Below are 22048 nucleotides of genomic sequence, written 5' to 3'. Positions count from 1 at the left end.
ATATACATATACAATTTCTCCTGCATATGTTGCCTTTGGTGCCTCCGGAGCACGATGACAAGTGGTTCGTGGGGGCGGTAGCGGGTAATAGTATTCTCCTTTGGGATTTATGACCTGGTCGAGCAAAAATCCGGCTATTTCCTCTTGAAGTGCTAGTATGCGGTCCGATGGTAGGAGCTTATCCTGCACCTCTCTGAACTGTTAAGAAGGAGATCAATATGCATGTGTGTTAGTTGTGTGACTAGATATCGATAATTGTGTGAATAGTGTTCTGACAAACGTACCCAGTCCTGTCTATCAGATCTGCTCCTTTCGCACGTCATCAGGCGAATGTTCTCACAAACGCAGAATGCATACAGATTATTCCCCGGCGCCTGCTTCAGGGCCTTTACGAGAATGGAATTGAATCAGATAATGATTAATCATGCATGATAATTAATTAATGATATTGAAACAAGAATTAAAGAGATGGTAGCTAGCTAGTACTACTTAATTACTTAACTTTGGTCGATGCCATTTGCCCACTTGCCTGGAGTCACCTTGATGAACTTTGCCCATGCCCTGCCCGCCGGCAAAGAAAATTAATAAAGGGGTTATTAAATAGTTCATATCAGGAAATGACGAACTAATAATAGGCCGAGATATAGTTAATAATGATTGAAATTACCTGTTGACTATCCCCTTCACGATGGTGAAGTCTTTATCTGCTTTAGTTAGTGAGTCCAGTAATTCAACTTTTCCTTCCTCAACTTTAATGTCTAACAAGACCCAGTGCCAACTGCATGCGCACACGTTTGCATGTCTTGATTAAGCAGGCATGTGTATAAAATTAATCAACTACCATAAACCGTATACACTTAATTATTAACATCTAGCTAGCTAGTAAGCAAAAACAGAATTTGTAGTACAAGACAGTGTGACTCACGGGAAGTTGTAAGGAAGTAGTATATATTCATTGGTATTGAGGCGCTTCAAGAACTCTATCATGTTTTCCTCTACACCATCTTGATAATATGAAATCTGCCATATGTCCTCATTAACGGTATTTGGGTCAATGAACCCAACGCCATAGCGTCCAGATTTTTTCAGTTCATACATCTTCATCCTGCATATAATACCACAGAAAAAGAATATAGTGAGGATAATTACATGTAATTATTGATCAAAATTATCACTACATAGCTAGCTTGAGACTTAAATTACAGAAAGAAATCACTTACAGACAATAGCAACTGCCGATAGACTTGTCGAGTGCGTCTTGATTGTATAACTGAAATAGTTCTGGATACTCAATGGCCAGAGCTTTCTCATGGTAATAATGCTCATGCTTGACATTCACCATGAGGGACTCTCGATTGGAAATCTTGGTAATGTTCATGTACCATTGATGCAATTCATACATTCTCGTTGGGAGGTCCTTGACCTTGTCTGGATGGACCAAAGGTTGGCCCCGGACATATTTCCATGCTATTTCCGATTCTCTAAGCGGAGGCATGGGCTCGATTTTGAGGAGTTGTCCAACAGAGATATTGAGCATTCGAGCCTGCATTATATGATCCTCCGTTATTACCACATTGCCATGCTGGGGAATGCTAACGGTTTGCCCACAATAATATTTGGCGCGCGTACTCCTCTCATGTGTTGTTGGCACAACAAGCGGGGGGATCGCTTGCGCCTCCTATTCTCCCAACTGGGGAACGGTTTTCCCGCATTTTTTGCCAGCTGCTTGTTGGCTCGAGCTCGAGCTCGCTTCCTTCTTTTGCCGTTCTCGATGTAGTTTCCTGATTTGGCGCTCATAGTCCGAGTCAACAGGCTTGGCAGCTGGTTCTCTAGCCATATGAATGAAGTGGTCAATTACTTTCTCAGGCACTTTCTCCTTTGGCGGCGGTGCCGGTTTCGGTCCAAAATGGGCGTCCACTTGGGCTTGCACTATGGCTGCATTTTGCTCCTTAGTCATGTCGTAAGTCCTCTGAGGAAGAGGAGCGAGGCTTGGACCATATTTATATCGCTTGTCTCCGCCTGTACTTCCTGAACTACCTCGACTCGTACCGCTACACACCAAAGATGCGACATGTCTCTTCTGCAATTGCTGAGACGGCGGAGATGGCTGACATGGCTGAGTTGGACCAGGAGAAGTGGCCTGATGATGTGCCAGACTTGAAGCAGGAGGTGTGGCCTGACACGGTGCCGGACTTAAAACCGGAGAAGTGGCATGACATTGTGCCGGACTTGAAATCAGAGGAGTCAGCTCACGCGTTCGGGGACTTGGAGGAGGTGGCGGACTTTGAGGAGGAGTCGACTCACGTGTTCGTGGACTTGGAGGAGCGGGAGTCTGCTGACTCGGTGGCGGACTTCGAGGAGGAGTCGGCAGACGACGCGGTGTCGGTGGACTTCGAAAGATGATGCAATCCTTTCTCCATAGGATGATATGATGTATGGCCTCTCTGAGTGTGCGCTCGTCTTGACCTCCAGGAATGTCAAGCTGTAGCCCCGAATATGGGTCCACCACTTCATCAACCATGACACGAGCATAGCCCTCTGGAATCGGGATGCAATGGAAGGTTGCTTCGGGGGTAACTAGAAAAGCAACGCAGTCCGCCACCTTCATGGATATGTTCTTCATTTTGGAGTGTAGCTCACAGTTAGTGTTCTCTATGATGTCATCCACAGGGTATGTATCCAGCAGTGTGTCGCCCGGTGCAGAACCAACCTTCTTCTCGGCATGGACGGGACGGTGCTATCCAATGCTGGACGATCATCCACTTGATGATGCCGCTGCTGAGACCCCCTTTCCTGGCTAAATGAGTCGATCTGCTGCTGCTGCTGGAATTTGAGTGCCAGGTCTGCGTGCCTTGCTTCTAGGCCTTGAAGGTGTTCTGCGTCCTTCTTCCTCTGCTCCTCCTCCAGCTTCCTTTTCTTCTCCTCCTCCATCTTCCTTCTTGCACGGGTCCTGTAGTCCTCGTTCCATTCTGAAAAGCCCTCATACCAGGGAATAACGCCCTTGCCTCGTGTTCTACCCGGGTGTTCAGGATTTCCCAGGGTGCGCGTAAGCTCGTCGTTCTCTCTGTTGGGCGTGAACACCCCCCTTCGAGCTTCTTCTATTGCGTCAATTATCTTTTGTTCGGCTCCTTTTAGATTTGCCTTATGTGAAACTTCGCCTGTCTTCGGGTCCAACGCCCCCCCATGCGCATAGAACCAAGTTCTGCACCTGGGGGGGCAGTTCCTAGTAACCGGAGTGACCCCTGCATCCTCCATCTCTTGCTCATACTTATCCCACTTAGGCAATCCCACCGCGTAGCCACCTGGACCCAGCCTATGGAACTGCGTCTTTTTTGCGGCTTTGCCTTGTCTTTCATCGACCGTTCCTTAGATAATTCTGAATCCTTGAAGGTCACGAAATCGTCCCAGTGTTCTCTTTTCTTCTCTAGTGTTCCCGTGAAATCTGGAGTCTTCCTATCATTAGCAAGGTAGTTGGCCCATACAGTTTTCTTGTGGGTGTTGAATGCATTTGCCATCCTCTTAAGAGCAGCGGCCTTGACTTTCTCCACATCTGCTTCAGTGAAATGATCTGGTAGGGCGAAATGTTCCATCAGAGATTTCAAAAGGTCTTTTTTGGCTCTGTCGTCGACCCAAGTAACACCTGTACGTTTAGTCTTTGGCTCTTTCCATTCTTGAATGGAGATCGGGAGTTTGTCCTTCACAAGAACTCCGCACTGATGAGTCCACTTGTCCGCAACGTTCTTAGGCGTGAGGGGTTCGCCACTAAGTTTGGTGGATTCGATGTGGTACTTTACACCATCCTTCAACAATCTTCCCGGGCCTCGCTTTGTCTTGCTGTCTGTAGAAGCAGATTTGCTCGATCCGGAGGGCTGAAAGAAGAAAGATCGATTCGTTAATATATCTTCAATAAAAAAACATGTGATGATCACTATGATGCATGCTTATATAAATATACCTCTCTAGTAGTCTTTGTTATTTGAAGATCAGCATTGTCTGTGTCATCACAAACATTGTCTGTGTCATCATAATCATAATCACAGTTCATGACTTCATCATCTCGGTCGTCGAGATCGAATATCTTTTCATCACCCTCTCTGGTATTGTTCAGATATTGGGAGCCGTCATCTGCTTCATTCAGATCATATAGCCTGTGAGGGTTGCATATGATGTCGAACAATTCCTCTTCTCTCTCTCTGCCGGTATTGTCCTCCATAGCTTTTACTTTACTAATACAGAAGTAATATAAAACAATTTAGTATTCAAATTACAATGCATGGATGCAATTAATCAATAAGGAAAAACTGAATCTCGAATACATCGTCTCGAATATATAATCTCGAATACATCATCGTCTTAATATATATAATCTCAAATATATCATCTTGAATATTATATATCGAATACATCACTAGCTAGGTACCTAATAAAGATTGAGTACTACAGAAGAATCTAGGGCGCCACTCGCGGTTCCTGGGGCGCGGGCGGTGCACACCCAAAGAGAAGGAACCATCACAGGATCATATCTCCGGTCATCTGCCCAAAGAATCCGCCAAATAGTGGAGAATCTGACGTCGTCCATAGCAGCCATGTAGCGATGGACGTGCTCATCTTCCTCCCTGACACGACGACGCACCACCTCCGGCGGGGCCGGCTGCCTCTGCACCGAATGTGGCCCACGCGAACGCCACCAAAGAAGATTAGGGTCGACGATGGGACCCGAGGTCGGGTTCCTCACCAAGCGGCGTGCCCCTCCAGGTAGCACCTCCCAGCGCCAGCTTGGCGGCGCCCAGTCCCGGACATGGGTCCTCTGAAGCAGGACATCGTCGCGAACGGGTCGACGGTGAGGATGCGGGCCGGACATATCGTCGAGAACAAATACTATATGCCCGCAAAAAGTAACATTTTTTAAATGATTGGATTGTGATAACTAAAATTCTATATATATGCAAATTCTAACAAGTTGACATTAATCTAATTCATCTAACTAAAACTAATTCTAAAATTTCCTGATTATATAACTAACATTTCTATAACAATTCTAATATTTATATAACTAAAAACAGAAAAATTGCTAACATTTGTATAAATATTTCTATAACTAAAAAACAGAAAACATTTATAACATTTCTATATAACTAACATTTCTAATATTTATATAACTTAAAAACAGAATAATTTCCAACATTTCTATAACTAAAAAACAGAAAAAATTATAACAAACAAACAAGTGTGTGTGTAGTGTGTATGTGTATGTGGACATGGCGGCCGGGGCGAGCTCACCGGCGAGGCGACGACGGGGCGGTGACGACGGGGCGACGGGACAGGGCGGCGACGACGGGGCGGGGCGGGGCACGGCGACGGGGACAACGGGGACGGGGACGGCCGGGGCGGCAACGTCGACGGGGGCGGCGATGAGGGGGCGGGGACGGCCGGGGTCGGCGACGAGGGGCGGGGGCGGCGACATCGACGGGGATGGCGTCGATCGGGGCAGGGCGGCGCGACGGAGGGAGGAAACAGAGGGAAGAAACAGAGGGAAAGTGAATTTTTTTCAACTGGTCTATATATAGGATGGACCTTTAGTACCGGTTGGAGCCACCAACCAGTACTAAAGGTCTGTTTTGGCCAGGCCAAGCGGCGGGAAGCGCACCCCCTTTAGTACCGGGTTGTGGCTCCAACGGGTACTAAAGGGGGGGGTCTTTAGTACCGGTTGGAGCCACGACCCGGTAGTAAAGGGGGTGCGCTGGCTCCAGGCGATGCGCAAGTTTAGTCCCACCTCGCTAGCCGAGGGGCTATCGTACTGGTTTATAAGCCCCAGTGTGGTAGCTCTCTCAAGCTCCTCTCCTAAGCAGGCCTACTGGGCCTACCTATCCTCTTCTGCCTAGTGGGCCTATTCGGCCTTTGCGGGCCTGCATCCTGCCCAACAAAAGTTTGTGTTCCTACTCGTATGCAGGTCGCTTTGGCCGAGTAGGCGGGCTTTTTTATTTTCTTAATTTTTTTCGCTTTATTTATTTTTGCTTTATTTATTTTTGAGTTGTTTATTGTTGTATTTAGAGTTTCTTTAGGAATATTTTTGCTTTACGTACAAAAATTACAAACTTTCTGTTAGTGCCGGTAGTTTTCAAATTTGAATAGTTTAAATTTTGAATTATTTGAATTTTGTGTGAATCACTAGTTTGTGAATAACTTAACTTTGAAAAAAGTTTTTTCAGTGATTCTTTTTTCTTATGTTTATTATTAGTGTGTTTTATCATTATATTCAATTTGGTAATGCTTAGATTATTTAAAAAATGAAATGCCTTTGTAACAGTTGACTTTTCTTCGGAAACCCTGATACATCGAAAGAGATTGTCCATTTTGTACACGAAGTGCATCCTGTTTTTGCCGTAACCCTCTCTACTTTTTTGCACATGCTATTTGTATGAAATTATGATACCATGCCAACTTTCAACCTTTTCTGAGTTCATTTGAAATGTTTTTCAATTTCAGGGTCATTTAGCTGGAAAAAATCAGTAAATGCATGAAAAGCATTTGTTTGCACATAAAATTTCTTCGTGTTTCAAATGCCAAAACACATAACTACCCTAACTATTATAGACATTCCTTCCTGGGTGTGAAACACAGAAGAAAGTGATGATAGTGAAGCCGATCACATCCTAGATCTTTCGGTGTGAAACTTTTTCTTCGCGTGTGTCCCTTTGCGCCGTAGCCATGGAAAATCTTCATCATTTAACTGGATGCTCGGGTCAATATTCACTGTGAATATAGCAATTTCATCAAACTTTTCATAATCTTCTGACATGTCTGTCTTTTCATCCACTCCCACAATGTTTATTTTTCCTGAAAGAACTATGTGGCGCTTTGGCTCGTCGTATGATCCATTCGCTTCCTTATCTTTTCTTTTTCTCGGCCTGGTAGACATGTCTTTCACATAAAAAACCTGCGCCACATCATTGGCTAGGACGAATGGTTCGTCTGCATACGCAAGATTGTTGAGATCCACTGTTGTCATTCCGTACTGCGGGTCTTCCGTTACCCCGCCTCGTGTCATATTGACCCATTTGCACCAAAACAAAAGGACCTTCAAATCACGTCCATAGTTAAGTTCCCATATGTCCTCTATGTAACCGTAATATGTTTCCTTTCCCGTGTTGGTTGTTGCATCAAAGCGGACACCACTGTTTTGGTTGGTGCTCTTCTTATCTTGGGCGGTCGTGTAAAATGTATTCCCATTTATCTGGTACCCTTTGAAAGTCATTATATTCGAAGATGGTAACTGGGACAGCGAGTACAGGTCATTTTGAATATCGCCATCATTCAAGGCACGTTTCTGCAACCAACCGGCGAAAGTCCTCGTTTGTTCGCGTGTAATCCAGTCGTAAGACTTCTTCGGGTGTTTGGACTGTAGAAAATTCTTGTGTTCCTCCATATACAGAGCCACCAAGGCGGAATTCTGTAGAACTGTGTAGTCTGCTTCAGTGAGAGAATGCCCGTCCATACATATTATTTGATGCCCTCCTAGCGTGCCTTTTCCTTCCAGTCTACCCTTATGCTTAAGGTCAGGAATAAAGTCAATACAAAACTCAATGACCTCCTCATTTTCATGGCCCTTCGAGATGCTTCCTTCTGGCCTAGCACGGTTATGAACATATTTCTTCAAGAATCCCATGAACCTTTCAAAGGGGAACATATTGTGTAGAAATACAGGACCCAAAACGTTAATCTCTTCCCAAAGGTGAACTAGGACATGCGTCATGATGTTGAAGAAGGATGGTGGGAAGACCAACTCGAAACTGACAAGACATTGCACCAAATCATTCTGTAACCTTGGTATGATTTCTGGATCGATTACCTTCTGAGAGATTGCATTGAGGAATGCACATAGGTTCACAATGGCAAATCGAACGTTTTTCAGTAGAAGCCCCCTCAATGCAACTGGAAAGAGTTGCGTCATAATCACGTGGCAGTCATGAGACTTTAGGTTCTGGAACTTTTTCTCTGCCATATTTATTATTCCCTTTATATTCGACGAGAAGCCAGACGGTACCTTCATGCTGAGCAGGCATTCGAAGAAGATTTCCTTCTCTTCTTTGGTAAGAGCATAGCTGGCCTGACCCTGATGTATGCCGTCTTTTCCATGCATACGTTGCTGGTCCTCCCGTGCCTCTGGTGTATCTTTTGTCTTCCCATACACGCCCAAAAAGCCAAGCAGGGTCACGCAAAGATTCTTCGTCACGTGCATCACGTTGATTGCGGAGCGGACCTCTAGGTCTTTCCAATATGGCAGGTCCCAAAATATAGATTTCTTCTTCCACATGGGTGCGCGTCCGTTAGCGTCCTTCGGAACAGGTTGTCCGCCAGGACCCTTTCCAAAGATTACCTTCAAATCCTTGACCATATCATGTACATCAGCACCAGTACGGGGGCGAGGCTTCGTCCGGTGATCCGCCTCACCTTTGAAATGCTTGCCTTTCTTTCTTACGGGATGCCTTGTCGGAAGAAATCGACGATGTCCCAGGTACACATTCTTCCTACAACTATCCAAATATATACTGTCGGTATCATCCAAACAGTGCGTGCATCCGCGGTATCCCTTGTTTGTCTGTCCTGAAAGGTTACTGAGAGCAGGCCAATCATTGATGGTCACGAACAGCAACGCCTTTAGGTCAAATTCTTCCTGTCCGTGCTCATCCCACGCACGTACACCTGTTCCATTCCACAGCTGTAATAGTTCTTCAACTAATGGCCTTAGGTACACATCAATGTCGTTGCCGGGTTGCTTAGGGCCTTGGATGAGCACTGGCATCATAATGAACTTCCGCTTCATGCATAACCAAGGAGGAAGGTTATACAAACATAGAGTCACAGGCCACGAGCTATGGTTGCTGCTCTGCTCCCCAAAAGGATTAATGCCATCTGCGCTTAGACCAAACCATACGTTCCTTGGGTCACCTGCAAACTCCTCCCAGTACTTTCTCTCGATTTTTCTCCACTGCGAACCGTCAGCGGGTACTCTCAACTTTCCGTCTTTCTTACGGTCTTCTGCGTGCCACCGCATCGCCTTCGCATGCTCTTTGTTTTGGAACAAACGTTTCAACCGTGGTATTATAGGAGCATACCACATCACCTTGGCAGGAATATTCTTCCTGGGGCGCTCTCCCTCGACATCACCAGGGTCATCGCGACTGATCTTATAACGCAATGCACCGCATACCGGGAAAGCGTTCAAATCCTCATACTCACTGCGGTAGAGGATTCAGTCATTAGGGCATGCATGTATCTTTTGCACCTCTAACCCTAGAGGGTAGACAACCTTCTTTGCTTCATATGTACTCTCGGGCAATTCGTTGTCCTTTGGAAGCATATTCTTTATCATTACCAGCAACTTTCCAAATCCCTTGTTAGATACACCATTCTCTGCCTTCCAGTGCAGCAATTCAAGTGTGGTGCCCAACTTTTTTTTGTCAGCTTCGCAATTCGGGTACAACAATTTCTTGTGATCCTCTAACATGCGCTGCAACTTCGTCCTCTCCTGATCACTTGCGCAGTTTCTCTTTGCATCGGCAATGGCCCGACCTAGATCATCAGTGGGCTCATCTGATGCCTCTTCTTCAGCTTCTTCCCGCATTGCCAGATCAGCTTCTTCCCCCATTGTTGTATCATCATATTCAGGGAACCGATGGCCAGGATAGCCGTCGTCGTCCTCTTCTGCTTCATTGTCTTCCATCATAACCCCTATTTCTCCGTGCTTGGTCCAAACATTATAGTGGGGCATGAAACCGGACTTAAATAGGTGGACGTGAATGGTTTTTGACGTAGAGTAACTGTGACCATTCTTACAGCTAGCACATGGATTAGGCATAAAACCATCCGCCCGCGTGTTTGCTTCAGCGGCCTGCAGAAAAGTATGCACGCCATTAATGAACTCAGGAGAGCATCGGTCATCATACATCCATTGTCGGCTCATCTTCATTACACAACACCGAATAGACCAAATTAATACAAGTTCATACATAAATTTCATATATGGCACTTAATTAAATGCAACATATAAATAACTCTCTAGCTAAAGAATTTAAATGCAACAACAAATGCGATCAAGATCGCAACTAAGGTAACAATTGATGCAACAGCATAATGATACCAAGCCACACTATCAATGGCATATTTTCTAATCTTTCTAATCTTCAACCTCATTTTCTCCATCTTGATCTTGTGATCATCGACGACATCGGCAACATGCAACTCCAATTCCATCTTCTCCCCCTCAATTCTTTTCAATTTTTCTTTCAAATACTCGTTTTCTCTTTCAACTAAATTTAACCTCTCGACAATAGGGTTGGTTGGAATTTCCGGTTCACATACCTCCAAGATAAAAATACCTATGTCAACTTGATGGGCATAATTTGTCATAAACACGAAATGCAACAACAAGTTTTAAAAGAAAATATACCACATCTGAATCATAACAAGGACGAGGGCCGATGGGGACGGATACCAAAACCATGGCACTATGTATAACAAACAACGTACAAGTAAGATAATTATACGAGTAACTATATATCCAAATCACACAAACATCAATTTGGTAATGTAAAACATTTATGAACAAGAGCCTCACCACAAGGTGGTGCCGGCGACGGGACGGTGCGGGCGATCGACGGTGGTTACGATGGAGATTTAGAAGGCACTAAATAAACCACACCTACATATGCAAACTAAGTGTTATTTTTGACCTCAAATTGCATATAAATCAAATACTAGCAAATATAATTCCTCCCAAATTAATCACTATACAAAGCATTGCAAGAGCTAATCTAGCAATGAGAGTTGAAATGACAAAGTTGCTAACCTTTGTGATCATTTGAATGGATGGGGGCCTTCAAATCTTGACAAATTTTGGGCAAAATTTGTGAGGAGCTCGAGGAAGAGAGGGGAAGAACAGAGGAAGTGAGGGGAAAGCGGAAGAACAGAGTGGCTCGGGTGGACGAAGGGTTTATGTACGTCGACCTTTAGTACCGGTTCGTGCCACGAACCGGTACTAAAGGTGCTGGAGGGGCCCAGACTGACAACACCCTGCCACCACTCTCTTTAGTACCGGTTCGTGGCACGAAACGGTGCTAAAGGTTCGCCACGAACTGGTACTAATGAGAACGGCCGGCTAGCCGTTGGAACCGACACTAATGGACACATTAGTGCCGGCTCATAATCAAACCGGCATTAATGTGTCTCATATTAGGTCCTTTTTCTACTAGTGATTGAACTTTTGCTTTGTTTTTTGGGTAAGGTTTTCCTCTTAAAGTTTCAGTGGTTTATGGTAGCATTGCCCCTGTACTTACGTAGTTTATGTCATCGAACTGAATGATATTTTATTCAAAAAGAAAATCTTTTTTTGTTTCTTTTTTTTGAACTTAACATTTTTTTACAACGATGTTCTAAACTTCTGTCATTTTACGACTTGTACTTTTACCATTTGAATTTCTATGGGGTTTCTTTTTTTGCTTGAACTTTTACAATTTGAATTTCTGCCATTTCTTTTATTCTGAAGGACCACTGTTTTTAACTCGTACTGATCAATATTTTTAATTCAAACCATTTTTCCTATCATCATCTGACATTTTTGTCTAGTTTTTGTCTAGTTTTGGGTTGCACCCGAGGCAAATGAATCATACCAAAAACTGATAGAAAATCATACACTTTCCTCACGAAACCAAACTTCTAAACTTTCCTACAATAATTCTTTGAATTTGCACACACAGCTTAATTGAACTTTCAACATTGGATCCCCTAATTATACATAACAGTGAGTTTATACGAACTAGTTCTCATTGGACTGATGTCCGCATTCCACTTGGACGGATGCCAGTCACCATGATGGACCAGCTAGTGGCCAAGTTCACACAAGGTGGAGGTGATTAGGGGAAGCATGGTTCATGGATGACCTTCATCTTGCCGCCGGATACGGGCCGCTCGCGCTCGTGGACGCCGTCGACCAGACTCGAGGTAGCACCACTCGTGGACGGAGATCAATAGAGCCTGACATGCACTACAACCCAATCCAATCCTGTCATATAACAAGGAACAAATAATAATTTATATTTTGTTAATTTCTGAAGGTATCTATACAACAAATTAGAACTTCAGAGGGGTATTTTTTTCATACAAACTGTGTCCATGCTATAGGTTTGAATAAATTGAGAGAGAGAGAGAGAGAGAGTATTATGTACTAAATTCATGTGGAGAGCAGAGCAGCTGCGCGTCTAGGATGGGCTGCCCCGGATGATAAGTTAAGTTATAGTGATCCATTAATAACAGGTCAAACCCTCCTTATGCTTTGAGTGCACTAGAACAGAGAACAAACCGATGCTCTATCAAAAGTTCAACCAGGCCAAATTTGAAACTGGCCAAACCAGTAGTTGACATGCAACACTCATTGTTCTCTAACACTCACATAATACACATAGAACACACACACTTAAGTTCAGAGAACCATCCCATTTATTTTCAGAGAATAAATGCATTTAAGCTCAAAGAAAAAATGTGTTTAGGTTCAGAGAACAAAACAATCTTTAGTGTGACTTTCTACGTACGGATAATCGCAAAAGGAACATAGTTGGACTGAAGCTCTAAATTTTGTAGAACTTACGAAAAAATGTGCAGGTGGGGTTATGCTGCTGCTAGTTACTAAAATAAATGGCAGAGGATGAACAAGGGACACACACCATACCGCAATGGCACGAGGAAGCTGCTGGCCGTAGCATCTCCTTTCCTTCTCAGTATAATGTCTTTGAACCTTATACAAGGGCGGCATTGCACTGCACAGGAGGCGGCGAGGGATGAGCATCAAGTGGTAATTAAGGAAGGCTACCAAACAAACGGAAGTAGCATTTTTTACATGACGGGTAGTGGTCGGTATTGGTTCATTGCTTTAGCCATCCAATGGTGTCAACAAGGATGTTGTAGCTCTTGTCCTTGATGGGCGCCCAGTTATCGTCGAAGAGCTTGAGGAGGCGATTCAAGACTGGCCAAACATGTAATTGGAAAAGGTAAGAGGCTTCATGGCCTCTAGCTCCTTTCTAGTAGCATTAGCATTATTGGAAACCATGGCCTTTAATTAAATGGTTCAGGGATCACTCTCAGTCAGCCCCATTGCCACTTGTGCTGCACACAACATGAATGTAAAGAAGATGGTGACTCATCGTTTTTTCTTTATGATATATAGAAACTTACAGAATTTTGAAACTTGCACTGAAGATATTTAGGTGATATATCTAAACTTTACAGAATTTTGAAGAAACTCGTTGCAAATCATTACTTATTTAGGTGATATATTTGAAGTTACAGAATTTTGAAACTTGCACTGACGATATTTCTGCACACACACCAACTATTCTGTGATTTTAGCAATGCCACTAAACTTTTTTACTTCACTGAAATCTTAACACTTGGTGGGCTAAAGATAAAAAAAACTACCGATTATTACAATATCAGCGGAAGTTCTCTGTTAGAGAGTGAAAGAGACAAACCAAAAGAAATTTAGATCATAACAGAAATGCATTTACTGGGTTTTTCTGTAGGGTGGACTTATGTTCCTTTCTACGTAGCACTAAACTTTCTGAAAGTTTGAAATCTGAACTTTTGTTCTTAAGTACCAATACTACATAACACATAAATCCAATTTGTTTATGTGTATCAATAATTTTGTTCTTTAAGTTTCTGCACTTTTTTTTGCTATAACGACTATAATCATTTCTGTACCCCTGCCAATGATATTTTTGAACTTCAATTATAAATAAAGAACACATACTATAATTTAGATTGTCACTCCACATAGGGGTCTTCTTCGGGGTAGCCTGGTTGCAGAAACAGCAGCAGCAACCATGCAGGGCTTAGACAGGACTAGGCCGTACTGCAGCAGCGCCAGCTCCACAAAAAACAGACAGTGCTCTCCATATAGACAAATACATCCAAGAGAAGACAAGTGAAACATCAGCACATAGACTCACTGCTTTGGCAAAATGGCAAATACGTACTACATCTGCAGAATTTGTAAAAATTTGGTGTTCCTTTTACCTCCTTGTCGCTCTTCTTATCTCAGGAGGATGACGCAGCCTTGGCGACGTAAGCAGGCATCGCTGCCGGCAATACTTGGCGCACCGGAGAACCTGCACTGAAGGTGCATTTAAGCATCAAAAGGCAAAGTGACTACGCGGGCGACAAAATATAAAGTGTGTGTATGTAAAGATTATAAGAAACATGTGCATTTAAGCATCTTCCGAAAAGCTTAGTACAAATAAAGCATAGGAGCAGGAAGAGAGAGATGGATACCTCCTCGAAGGAGTGTGGCAGGGGTCACGGTGCGCAGGAGGCCGGTGACGGAGCATGCAGTGACACAAATGGTCGTGTTTGCAACACACGAAATGACGCAGGTGTCCGAACTGATGGCCACAACGAAACTCAGACGCCCTGAAGCCATGGGGTTGGACTGATGGACGCGACGAACTCCACCACCATGGGCTGTCTTGGGCCGCAGTGGCTCTAGTGGAGGAACTACACGATACACAATTTTTTCCATCATGCAAAGTAAACATTTGGACTTAAATAGTCCAATTAGATCTACTAAATACAACCAACCCTCTGAACATTAAGTTTGTAAACAATGTGTGCAGTGACAATGAACTAATGAACTATAGACAGTCGGGGGTTAGAAAAATAAACTTGTTCATACAAGTTTACTAACGAAAATGACTGCAATACAGGGAGGAACGAAATTGTATACCAGGAGCAGTACACGCTCACGGAGCTCCTTCAAATCAGTGGCACTGACGGGGTGTTAGAGGATGGTCGTGAGCCTGCAAATCCAGTGAGGGAACTGAAACCAGCAGCAGCAGAGTACTTTGTCAAACCAGGATTGCGTATACAAGTTTGTTGAAATGGGGCAGTGAAGTCTCACTAGCAGTACTTCTGATGTAGTAATACATGGACTTGCTGTTAAATACACATGGACCTGCTGTCTTTGCCACTTCTCTTGCGCTTCCAAACTGTCTCTCGCTTCGCCTCTCCATCGGCCATCAGACCCTGAAGGGAACATGTGATCATGCTTGTCAGATATATGTGCGTCAGGTGTAGAGCCATCCATGTCTCAATACAACTGATGTCGGGAGCTTCAAAAAATCAGAATGCGCAATGGACTTCACTGCCCTATCTAAGATTTTTGTTGCATTATCTCTTCTCCATCTTACTATCAGTTCTACACCTAAAAATAAGTCAGGCAACTCCAAGCTTGCTTTCACAACATTGGATTAGACACGTACTCCCTCCATCCGAAAATACTTGTCATCAAAATGGATAAAAAGAGATGTATCTAGAACTAAAATACATCTAGATACATCCCCTTTTATCTAGTTTCATGACAAGTATTTCCGGACGGAGGGAGTATGTTTTAGTGCTGATTAATTACCTGATGATTGAGCAACTGATGGTTAGGGCTTTGCTTTCTTTTTCTTGCACGGTAGTGGGTTTGGGCCCTGCAGAAGGACTATCAAAATGTTAATGCTGCCCACTAGATCATAACAAGCAAATATAGTCGTGCTCGTGCATATGACGAATATCTGAAAAACAGTAGATGAAGATACAACCTTTGCTCTGTTCGTCAAGCAATTTCAGCTAGTGGTCCGCAAGCAATTTTAGAACACCATGCATTTTTAGCTAGTGAAACATGTGACGAAGAATTGAACTCAAAAAACAAGATTTTTTGGAGATGGAAGAAGGCGTTGGACGTCGGGCGAACCTGCTACGCCTACTCCTGCGGACTGATGGCTCCGGTGAAGTGGAGCTGATGGAGGCGGGGTTCAGAGCAGCGGCTGGGCGCATCGGGATTTGGCCGCTATAGGGGATCCGCTACCTCTACTCCTGTGGACTGACGGCTCCGGTGAAGTGGAGCTGATGGAGGCGGGGTTCACGAGCACCGGCTGGGCGCGCCAGTATTTGGCTCTGTAAAGATGAAGTGCAAATCACATTAAAGGTGAACTAAAAATCTTCCTAGCAACCTCGTCCAATTGCATTACTCGTAACATGATCTATAGAGAGACTTACATCCCAAATAAAATACATGCAGAGATGGTCGACCACCAGCTTGTTTATATCAAAAAATTTAAGAAGCCAATGAACTTTAGCATGACAAGTAGATCAATACAGCATGCAACTTATGTAGTTGCTTAACTCTAAACACATGGTAATAATTTCAGTCACTTAAGAACTATAACAATAAAGCATTACCACACTGATTTACTTGTTTAATATTCAAAATGGGTTTCAAACACAACTTATAAGCAGGCACTGCTTACTTTTGCTCTCCCACTTGGACTGAACAGGCAAATACAGAACGCATCACTTGCGCTAACAACCCGGAAATCCAATGAACACAAAAAATATAGAATTATTCCGATACCTCGGGCGAATGGCTCTGCATATTTCGCTCCAGATGCGTCGGTTGGACTGATCTCCTTCTCCCATCTGGACGGATAAATTGTAGAACTTGCATGTCGACGTTGCAAAACTCACACTTTGGACGGATCTCCTTCTTCCATCTGGACTGACAGTTGTAGAACTTCCATCAGGCAACTCACGTAACAAGCACGAATACAGCGATATCAACGAGAAATCGTGAGGAGGAGTGGTGGTCGCAGCGGTGGCAGGCGTGGGGAGGGTGGAGACGTGGTCGTGGCGGCGGTGGGTGCATGCGGAAGCGGGTGGGAAGGACAGGATGCTGGCGGCGCTGGGGACGGGCTCATCACATGAAACTGTATTTTTCTATAACACACATGAAACTGTATTTGTGCTTACTTTATGAACTGATGATAAATTACATCATGAACTCCTACGCATAGTGTTTGTTTCTTTTTTTTGGACAGAGCATATGATTTGTGAGCTGCATAGACGAGATAAATCATCCATTCTACACTTTCTAAACACTCGAGATAGCAATACACGAACTTACCGGGAGAGATCACACTGAACTGATGGGGCTCTGAAATGTAGATGGCAAGTATGCACTCTGCCGCTCTGCTGTGAGGGGAGTTTTCATTATCACTGGCATCCTTGTCATACTGAGCAGGAGATGGGCACCCAGTTATCATCGAAGAGCTTGAGGAGGTGCTTCAGGACTGGCCAAACATCCTAATTGGAGAAGCCAAGAGGCTTCATGGCCTCTAGCTCCTTTCTAGTATCATTAGCATTGTTGGAAACCATGGCCTTTAATGAAATGGTTCAGGGATCACTCGTAGTCAGTCCCATTGCTACTTTTGCTGCAGAGAACATGAATATAAAGCAGATGGTGACTCATTGATTTTTCTTTACGACATATCTAAACTTAAAGAATTTTGAAACTTGCACTGATGATATTTATGTGATATATCTAAACTTTACAGAATTTTGAAGAAATTCGCTGCAAATAATTACATATTTAGGTGATATATCTAAAGCTACAGAATTTTGAAACTTGCACTGACGATATTTCTGCACACGCACCAACTATTCTGTGATTTTAGCAATGCCACTAAATTTACTTGTCCATGACCTGTAAAATGAACTGAAAATGCATACGAAGGTGCACTGAAAAGGATGCTTTTTTCATTTTTGTTCTAGAGACATATCAACTAACTTAGAAGCATACTCACGGCCCTATATAGGGATGTTACTAGTTTTGTTTGGTTCTTAAGAGACATAAACAAACACCTAGCAAGCACAAAGGTACTAATTTTTTTCCTGTTTGTCCTTGTTTTTTCTCATAGCAAATTCATGTCATACAAATGCAAAATCAAGACAAAAATGGTTGTGTCAAGTAGCAATCAGCAGGTAGCATATGCACATGCACGTAATTTTGAGAGTGAAAGAACAGAGAACAAGAGTCAAAGATGAAACAAAAACATTTTTACTAGTTCATAAAATCATCAGCTATCAGTTCAAGAGTCGAAATGGACAGAGTTCGAGTCTCAGCAATAAGTTCACGCAAGCTACAGAGATGGAGAGAACTTTTTTTAGAATTGAACTGAATTGAAAAAACAAACTGAACTGAGTGTGTCGATTTACAGGAGGTGGGGCCGGCCGGGTGCATGCTCGACGCAGCGTGCCTCGTGCGGTAGTGAGCAAGAGGAAGAGCCAGCCCGGGGTGTGCTCGGCGCGGCGCTAGAAGGTGGCAGGAGGAGTGAGGATGCCGGGCACACCGCCCCGGAGGTGACTGCAGGAGCACGGCGACGGGGTCGCATGTCCGGTAGGTGGAGCGCGGGGTGACCTTCACGCAGCTCTTTGAGCGACCAAGCATGGAGCAAGAAGTTGGACTGCCAAGTTGGATAGCGCGCAGTGGCCGCGGGATGTAGCGACGCGGATGCGACGGTCCGCTGCGGGGGTGGGGGTCGCCAAGACGGTGGTAGGGACGGCTGGTCGCGGCGATTGGTGGCGCTAGGATGGCTCCCGACGGCGACGGCTAGATGCAGGGTGGCAACGGTGGCGCTTGCAAGTAGGGAGGCACGCCGATGGCGGGGGGAAGCGGGGAGTGAGGGCGACGCCGGTGGTGGATGGAAGAAGGGGAGGCGCCGGCGTTGGGTGGAAGCTAGGGCTGGCGCCAGGAGCGAGGGAGGAAGTGGGGGGAGGGGGGAAGCGGGGAGTGATGGCGGCGCTGGTGGCGAGTGGAAGCAGGGGCGGTGCCGGCGTTGGGTGGAAGTAGGAGGCGGCGCCGGGAGCGAGGGAGGAAGTGGGGGCGGGGCAGCGCCGGGATGCGGGGAGGAGGTGGGGGCAGGCGGGCAGAGCCGGGAGCTGTGGGCAGGTGGGGGCGGGCGGCGCCGGAAGCCGGGGGCAGGTGGGTGGCGGACGGCGCTGGGAGCTGGGGAGGATGTGGTGGGCGGGCGGCGCCGACTAGGAGAAGGTAAGATGGGGGTTGGTCGGCAGGGTGGGGTTGGGATTTTTTTTAGTTCAGTATCGGTTCGGGTTGATCAGCTGATGTAAAAAACCAGATGCGGTCTATATAGGGTGAGATGGTAACAAAATATTATTCTGTTAGTAGTAACAAAATAGCCCTATCCTCGACTATACAAGGAAGGAGGAGGTCTTGTTGCACAAGAAATACACATGCAATATATATATACATCTGAAAGCCCCCACCCCCCCCCCCCCACCCACCGCGAGCGTGCGCGCAGGCGAAGCGTCGCCACTGCGGACGCAAAGGCTGGATCAAAACTCTTGGAAGGACGCCGTAGGCAAACCTTTGGTCATGATGTTTGCAAACTGTTGGGAAGTAGGGACATGGAGACACGTATATGTCCAAGAGCCACCTGTTCCCGATCAAAGTGAATGTCAAACTCAATGTGCTTGGTGGGGCACTGATGAACAGGGTTAGTGGAGAGGTAAACTACGGGAGACGTTGTCACAATAGACGATCATGGCCATGTCAATAAGACAAGAGAGCTCATGAAGAAGATGACGAAGCCACGAGAACTCTCCAACGACGTTAGCCACCGTTAAATACTCTGCCTCAACACTAGAACAACAGACGGTGGGCCGCTGCTTGGACGACCAAGAGATCAAGGATGGTTCAAGATAAACGCAATATCCCGAAGTAGAACGTTGTGTGTCAGGGCATGCCGGCCCAGTCAGCATGCGAGTATGCGGTGATATCAAGTGTGGTAGAGGCATGAAGAGACAACCCGACATGCATGGTGCCGCGGATATGGCGGAGAACCGCTTCACTGTAGTCCAATGAGCGTCACGGGGAGCATCCATGTGCAAGCAGACCTGCAGGACAGCAAACTGGAGCTCTGGTCGTGTCAGGGTGAGATACCAAAGAGCACCCACAATAGATCGATAAAACCAAGCATATGAAGCAGGAGATCCATCGGTAGCAGAGAGCCTTGCCTTCGTGGCAACAGGCGTGGACACGGGTTTGCAATTAAGCCTCGCAGCGCGATCAAGAAGCTCATGAGCGTACTTTCGCTGATGAAGATAGAAGCCATACGTCAAGGAAATACGCCCTAGAGGCAAAAATAAAGTTATTATTTTATATTTCCTTATTTCATGATAAATGTTTATTATTCATGCTAGAATTGTATTAACCGGATACTTCATACATGTCTGGATACATAGACAAAATCACATGTGCCTAGTAATCGTCTACTAGAGTAGCTCCTTGATAAAAAATTGTTAAGGTTTCCTAGACATGGACATGTGCTGTCATTTGATGAACCGGATCACAACATTAGGAGAATGATGTGATGGACAAGACCCATCCGTTAGCTTACACTAGTAGAAAAACACCTATTAGTCCCGGTTCGTAAGGGCCTTTAGTCCCGGTTCATGAACCGGGACTAATGGGTCGTTACTAATGCCTCCACCCATTAGTCCCGGTTCAAACACGAACCGGGACAGATGTGCCTCCACGTGGCCGGTCCGCCAAGCCCAGTCAGGGGGGCCTTTGGTCCAGGTTGGTGGCACCAACCGGGACCAAAAGTCCATGTTTTTTTAGAAAAGTGGCTGCTTTAGGGGTTTTGTGGGTTATTTTTAGGTTGTTATTAGCTAGCTAATAGAGAGAAGTGTCCTCTCTTATATCTTCGTCCTTGGTTTATCAACGCTGCTGCTATGTTCATTTCACCCGCTGATATAACATGCTCATGCATGCTCGCATCATATATCATCATATATATATAACAACAAGTCCTACTAATATCATGCATCATCATACAGCTTCTACTCGTTATTAATAATAAGTCATACGATCATCATTCTCATAGTCATCGAACCCAACCCTACATAATTGTTCTTAGCACATGATCATCAGTATCAGGTAGGACCTAAACACGTAAAATAGCATAAAACAATATAGACCCTGACTCTTCATTATGAAGAATGGAGATCATCATGTCTCCAATTCTTGCCCTTCGCTGCTTTTTGCTTCCAAGAAGCTCCTTACGACTGTCCATACATTTTTTCCATTCTTTGATTGTAATGTCTCCACTTCTTTTAGAAACCCGGTATGGACAGTTGAGATTCGTAGGACGAACTGGTTGTATGTTCAAAACAAGAAGGCTACCATGCGTATACATCAGATGAGGCACACAATCATTCGGGATTATTTGTTGAAAAACATAGTAATAACTTCGTAGTTAGCAATGATGTACTAGATTTAGAAGTGTGCAAAAAGATGCACAGATGTTGTAATAGTAAAAAATAATCTTACCAGGGTATCTCCATGGTAGTTACCGTAGTTCAACACGTGCACTAGTGGCACATATTGACCATAATGTTGAGGAGTTTGATTGTAGATATTGTAATTCTCAAGATCAGTACAAAATGCGACCAGATGATTTTTCTCCTGATAAGTTAATTCAGAGCCTTCGGTGTAGTAGGTTCTGTCTACCATCTTCCGCATATTCTTTGAAGAATGAAAATAAGCTGTCAATGGAGATAAGTTGTCAACTATATATTTTGAAATAAACAATATAAATTACTTAATAACTATGTTAAGCTCACAAGGGGGAGGAATTGGAGGTGTATCCACAAGGACCCAAATCGAAGGTCTCTCTTGCTCGATTGTAGGATCACCAAGATCCATGGTGACAAGCATACCCTCATCAAGACCATACATCTTGCAAAGTGCTTCCCAATTTTTGCAACCAAAATGGGTTACACTCTGAGCATTGTATAGCTTTACTTGAAAATCCACACCATGATGGGTACTTAGGATAATTTTTTTGGTTTCGAAACTTTCATGGTCTTCAAAACCCATCCTCTCCAAGACATAGCGTCTTGCAAAGCATGGGATAAACTAGTCGAATTGGAAAAGATGAAAAATACACGTTAAAATAGTTGAAGTCGTGCTTAATTACGAAAAAAACTATTGTCGTCGTTGCATACCATATGAACATCGCAAGTCTCCTCGAGCTTAATGCTGAAGCGCCGATCTTCCTCCAGCTCAATGAACCTGTCGCAGATACCTCAGTCGTCGTGCCACCGGTCGCACTCCCCCGGGCGGTTTTCGTCGTCCGATGAGTACGACATTTCC

At 44.6% G+C, this 22048-nt stretch overlaps 1 pseudogene; it reads right to left on the bottom strand.

The window, feature by feature from the left end:
- Window positions 1–6646: 6646 nt before the first annotated feature.
- LOC147988171 (uncharacterized) lies at window positions 6647–10361 on the bottom strand (annotated as a pseudogene).
- Between the last annotated feature and the right edge of the window lie 11687 nt (window positions 10362–22048).

This window comes from Triticum urartu, chromosome 1A (genome assembly GCF_056163025.1).
Source record: "Triticum urartu cultivar PI428250 chromosome 1A, HENAU_Tu73, whole genome shotgun sequence".
NCBI lineage: Eukaryota > Viridiplantae > Streptophyta > Magnoliopsida > Poales > Poaceae > Triticum > Triticum urartu.
The sequence above is the reverse complement of the archived record's forward strand: the minus strand, read 5'-3'. Positions and strand labels throughout refer to the sequence as shown.